Genomic DNA, 6724 nt, shown 5'->3' with positions numbered 1-6724 from the left:
GAAAACTCTTAATTAGTACGTATAAATCTGATCAGTATTTAAGTACCGCCGAATTAGGACGATGCTCCCCTCTTTCCGTGCGAGGCATAAATCTGATCTGGGCGAGTTTCCCCATTTCAGTCGCTAGGGGCCCCCTTCTTAAATCGTTAGCAACGATTCTCTCCTGGTGAAACGCTGGATTAGCTACCCAGTGTGAAGCCACGCATGTAAATTCATATTAGTGAAATTTTGTGTGATGTGAGACTGTAATTACTAGCAGATGAAAAATACCTGCATAAAAAGTAAACGATAATTCCTATTTGTAAACACTACAAATGATAATCCCTGTGTGTATTTGAACCGTTTCCTGTAAAATGTGTAATCGAAGACAGACGTTAAAATTCCTGTAATTCACATTTGTGAAACGCGCGCAAAACGAGCCAGAATTTATTTGTGATTCTTAAAAGACATAGAAAGTCTGCAAGCCTCAGTTGCTGAATCACTACACTGACCAACACTAGAGGGCAGCCTTTAGGTGTGTGGCAGTTCTCAAAGTATACGCCCCCACGCTGACGTCATCTGAACAAGCACTTCCTCTTACTGTCAGCCTGCACGAGCGCAACAACGCCATCTCGTGGACGCTTTCAGATAAGACCTGCGTTTCCTCTAAAACTGCTTTCATTTCTAGACTGAATTTTTCTAAGCTCTCAAATGGGACATGCATTCAAAACCCCGAGTTTATGCGGATGTTATTTGAGAGTTAGATAAATTCTCTCTTCTGTTTTTGACTGTCACATTTTGAGTTTAATATGAAAAAGAAAATCAAATTAGAGCTTAAAATTTAATTCACTCAGTCCATTGAGAGCCCACCCAGGGGGGGGAAGCACGCCACCTTGTGGTCCTCCTGGGTCGGATTATCATTTCTCCCCTCAAGTCTGCATTGAAGTGTCTCAACGTTGTGGTTAACCGTAACCACTTCTAATAACTTAAAGGTTATTGTAGGGATTGAAAAAAAAAATCATTCCGATTTTCAATTCAATTATTTTGATAATTAGTATGGATACTTCACTGCTATCATTCTAATTTTCTTCCCTCTGTTATCTTTGGATCTCTTGCATGTTTATTTGAATTTTAATTTAAACTAGTTTGAATTTTAATTTAAATTGTGTCTGCTCAACCAGGTGGAAAGGAGTTACGCCCCCCTGTGGTCCAAACCCACGTCAGAGGCCTAGTCCTTTCCTGCATCACAAGCCTGTGTTGTTATTCAAAATTTTATCTCACAGATAATCTTTTCTTCTTTCTCCAATCTCCAAAAGGGGGAGGGTTTATTCTGATAATTACCACCAGTTATCATAATTCCCTCTCGTTTTTATCATAAGTTTAGTAAAACCTTTCGCCTTTGACTCCTGCATGCATATTTACTCAAGGTGTTGAACCCAAAAAGCCTTAATTCACATTAAGCCTAACGTTCATCCCTGATTGTGTATATATTGGCAGCACCCTCTCAGTGCACTGCGGTGATTCGACAGTCATTTCAGGTAAACTAAAGTTGATAAAACCCATCCACTTATTATAAACCACAGAATACTAGATATTCCCCTGGTCATATTTTAGGTGTTTGGCCTACTCTTCTCTCTTAGACACCCCCTCTTCCGAGATCCTGTCCCGATAACTCACGCCTGCTGGACCTATCAGGAACTCTAGCAGTGTTTAAGAGGCTTAGGTCTCTATTTTAAATAACGCTCCCCGTGTTATTGTTTACAACATTTCATTTGCAGATCAATTCACTTCCTTGTGTTGTGTTTACCTTTTTCCCTGCTCTCACCTTTATCTCTCTCTTTTCTGTGTGATTTGTTCCCTCATTTCACTTAGAGACAGAACCTTATAGAGAGACCCCCAGGAAAGCTGAATAATAGAGTGACAATCAAAGTTGGCATCACCAGGCTACCGCCTGCCAAAAATTATATTGTGGGTCTAAAACGTACCCACGCAATTGGCTCCGCTAACTGTCAGCATCAGTTAGCCCAAATTCTCATAACGGCAGCGGCCCGTATGAGTCTAGCGCATTAACCTAAAAACAAACTTGCATTTTGTTTTCCTTTTTGTGTGTGCTGTGCTCTCTCGCCAACAGTAAGCCGAGATGTCGAGCTCACCCTGTCCTGCAGTCCGCTAAGACGACCTTGAGCCAAGAGCAACGGGACACAGACCTGGACCAGTTCGAATCCCATGATCCAGTCCAGACCTACAGCCACGAGCAGCTGTCCAAAATCTTCGGAAACCTCGCACTCAAACTCGTCGCCAGGGCCCGGGACAGCGAAAGGAGCAACGCCGACCTGCAGCAAAAGACAGCCACACTACGGCTTCAAGCCACAGCGGCCCGGAAGGACCTCGACGAAAGACTCCAACTGGCTGAAGCTCTCATAGAGAGAGCACATATTGAACTCAGAGACAAAGACTCTGAAATCAGGGCCTGTAAAACCCATTTACGAATGGCCCTGCGCTGAACTCCATCAGCTTACTCAGCTAAGTCATGATCTCAGGTATGAACTTGACATTGCTCACAAAGAACTTGCACATTCTGACAGACTTAAAGGTGACCGGGAAGGGGAAACACACCTCACACTGTTATCCCCTTCCAGCGAGTCTGCGCCTTTCAGCCACACACACAAAGCTGAAAAGGCGGGCGCAAGCCCACTGCACCACACCATGCCTGTCAACACATCACAAGCTGAAGAGAGTAGAGCTGTAATGGGTCAGAATTCCCCCCAGATGGATTGGGCCCCCAGCAAACAGCTCTCTCACCCCACAAGCTTTGACAAAATGGCCAGAAACATCCCTATGTTTGCTGAAGACCACAATGTACACACGTACCTTTCAGACATTGACAGGGTTCTGAACAACCCCTCTGTCACAGTCTTAACTACAGAGAGTCAGAACCGTTCCAGGCCAGCGGAGGGCAGTACTACGGTGACAGTGCTAGTCCAGAGCACCAAAGCGAGCACTCTGAAAGATTCTGGGACCAGAATCACAAGCCGTCCAGAACTCCAAGCCCTGACAACCAGCCATGGAACCACTCTCTCCTGAACACTGGTGAGCCTGACTCTTCTTACTCCACAGATGAAGACAGCGCAGCCACTTCTGATACAACTGACATCCTGAGTTTGCTGAAAGAGCTCCTTCACAGGACGGACCAATAGAACAGGCCTGACATTTTATGCCCAAGCATAAAGCCTGAAACAACACCAAGAACATTGTTTTCACACACAGGCTACAAGGCTAACTAGCACTTCACAAAGTGACAGCACCGACATCAGCCCGAGCCACCCTTCGATCACATCACCAGCTCAGACGCCAACTTTCCTAAGGAAACTGATCGAAAAGGGGGTGGTTCGAACACTTTACATGGTCACACAACGACCATCCTAACACCTTCAAGATTGCAGTGATTACACAGCACAAACGAACTTTGACAACACACTGCACGCCTCAGAGCCACTAACGCGGCCTCCGCTGTGTACTAACAAGGTCATGCGGGCCTCTGAAGAACAAACTTGTCCTATGCCACCGCTTACCCCACCTGCCACCCTCGCACGACATCTGAACACTGACAGCCAGTAACTCCGATTGCTCTCTGAGTCCACGCACATGCTGCGTTCACCGGACTTTCAAATAGCATTGTGCACATGTTGCCATCACAGCGCCACAGCTTGTAAAAGCACAGCGCACAAAAGGGGGGTCAAGCGTGCCCAGTAACACACCATGTGCTGAACACCGGACATTAAAAAAAAAAGCATGCGGCAACCCAACCTCAGCGAAAACAAAAGACTGTCCTAAGCCAACCAAGGACGTCCCTCGCTGGAATTTTTTTTTTGTTTGTTTTCTCCTTCTCTCTCTCTCTCTCTCTCCCTATTGCCTCTAACAGGATGCTGTGGTGGTTCGCGAGAAAGCAGCCACAATCAGACATCACCAGATCCGGCATCGCACGGAGAGAGCAACCCTGAGTCCTGAACACCAAGGCAGGACTCGCACTCAACACAGTCCCTCCAAGCATGGGCAACCGCCCAGCCTGAACACCTCACCTGTGTCCATACCTGGACCGCAGCTGACGCTGCGCTGTGCACCTCCACAGCAACCGACCACGCCCTGACTCCCGTCTTGGCTTTCACCCTGTACCAGACCCAACCAAATGTGAGCAGCCACCGCAAAGCTCACAAAGCCGTGTCTGGTGGTCTCCTATGGGACCGCAAAAAGGGGGGGTCCCGATCCGGGGCTCACCTAAACCTCATTTGACCTGAGTCCTCAGTCATCAGCCACTTGCCATCGACCATTGCGCGAATTTGTTGTTCGATAAAGTCCTTCCGAGGTCTTTATCTAACAAAAAGGGGGATATGTAACGACTATGGCTCGATGGGTAAAAATGGACTTTTAATTTATATACTAATTAAAAGTGAAAACACTTTCTAAGTCCCACAGACTTGGCAGACTCTGTAACTGAATCCCTTTTACGACCCACTTCCCCCTTTCCACAGTGTGAGCTTCAAAGACATTCTTTGAAATGTTACACACACACACACACACACACAAAACACACTCGTGGACTTTGAAACAGACATTCCCACACAGAACAAGTCACTAAATGTTGATATGTATTCCTATGTTTCTTTAAAGTGTCATCGTTTGCCATTACGGAAACACTGACAATTTTATTGTACGTTTAATCAAGCTTTATTTGTGTGTAATGATGCATATGAACATAACGTTATGTGTGTCCAAAATCTACCTGTAATTCTTGGTATGTGTCTGACCGTCCTGTTTTAATTCGATCAGTCCCACCTAAGTTATATAAGTAACATCTTTAGTTCAGTATGTATAATCTTAAGAGGAAATATGAATTATTTCGTTCAGGAGACATATGGTGAAAGGAGGCGTTTTCTTCACACAAAGAGAATTTTCCCGCCTCAGAACCGAAAGATTTCATTGGGTACCGTCATCAAACAGGGCGTTACCCCGCGCTGCTTTAAAAACCACAACACAAGCAGACGTCTCTCTCTCTCTGCTCTCACACGCTCTCACCCTCGTGACTCCGAACTCTGAACTCTGCACTCTCACCCCTCCCTGCTCCACGTGCAGCGGAGCGAGAGAGAGGGGACAGGGCCTTCATCCAAACGAACCGCGGATGTAACAATCCTTTCTCGTCCTGTAACCAAGTTTTCTCGCCCTTCCCGCACCGGGAAGAGACTTCCGTACCTCGGTAATGTTACATTCAGTGAGTTTTTAAGAACTTCACGCGAAACGCAAGCCTACAAATCGATGAGACACGGTCCAGCCAAGATACGCACGTGGTCCCGAAGCCCAGCTTCACACAGACAAAGGAACAGAATCGCAAGTAACGTATAAAATGATCTCTCTCGAAGCTGCTTTCACAGTTGTCTCTTAAAAGGTTCTGTTTGTGAATTACCATACTTTCTCCCTCACTTTCTTCCTATTTTCATTCTGATCAAGTCATGTTTGTTTGTTTGTTTAAACGTTCGTGTGTCTTGTGTAATTTTACGTACGTAGATTAGCCTATATTACTTCCTATATGCATATAATCCTTTGTGTGTCATTTTTGATTAAATAAATCTTTTATACTTTGACTGACTCTGTGCTACAATCCCACCAATGTAATTGTCAATGAAATTGCGATAAGATCTGGCTACTAGCTCTTTATTTTAATTCATAAACCCAGCAATTTGCATCCACGGCCAGGAGAGAATTTGTCTGAGGTTTGATAATATAAATATTCCTTCTTAACTGGTATAATCAAAGCATTCGCTGGTCGAATGACTGATGAGAGACCAGTTATAGAACGAAATATTTTTGATAATTAGCAGGTAATGTGTGCATATGTGAAATTTATGAATTATGACTATGAGTTATGATTTTAATATTTCCCCAAATTTGAATATTGCTCGAGCTAATATTTCATATGTGACCTAATTACGATTGTTACCAATAAACGCTACATTTATAATGGATAGATGGACTTTTATGATGGAGAGATGGACTTTTATGATGGAGAGATGGACTTTTATAATGGACAGATGCTCTTTTATAATGGATAGATGGACTTTTATAATGGATAGATGGACTTTTATAATGGACAGATGCACTTTTATGATGGATAAATGCACTTTTATAATGGATAAATGCACTTTTATGATGGATAGATGCACATTTATAATGGATAAATGCACTTTTATGATGGATAGATGCACTTTTATAATGGATAGATGGACTTTTATGATGGATAGATGGACTTTTATGATGGATAGATGGACTTTTATAATGGACAGATGCACTTTTATAATGGATAGATGCACTTTTATGATGAATACATGCACTTTTATAATGGATAGATGGACTTTTATAATGGATAGATGCACTTTTAGAATGGATAGATGCACTTTTAGAATGGATAAATGCACTTTTATGATGGATAGATGCACTTTTTATAATGGATAGATGGACTTTTATAATGGATAGATGCAATTTTATGATGGATAGATGCACTTTTATAATGGATAGATGGACTTTTATAATGGATAGATGCACTTTTAGAATGGATAGACAATATTTGATTTTTACAGCGATTGATTCCAACAATCTTTTCACAAAACTGACAAAACCTTGTCAAAATCCATCAACATTCAGTGCATGAGCTACTTTCTGACATTCTAACTGAAAGTGGGTGAATATCAAAATA

Source organism: Squalius cephalus, assembly GCF_949319135.1.
Source record: "Squalius cephalus genome assembly, chromosome: 16".
NCBI classification, from domain to species: domain Eukaryota; kingdom Metazoa; phylum Chordata; class Actinopteri; order Cypriniformes; family Leuciscidae; genus Squalius; species Squalius cephalus.
The sequence above is the reverse complement of the archived record's forward strand: the minus strand, read 5'-3'. Positions refer to the sequence as shown.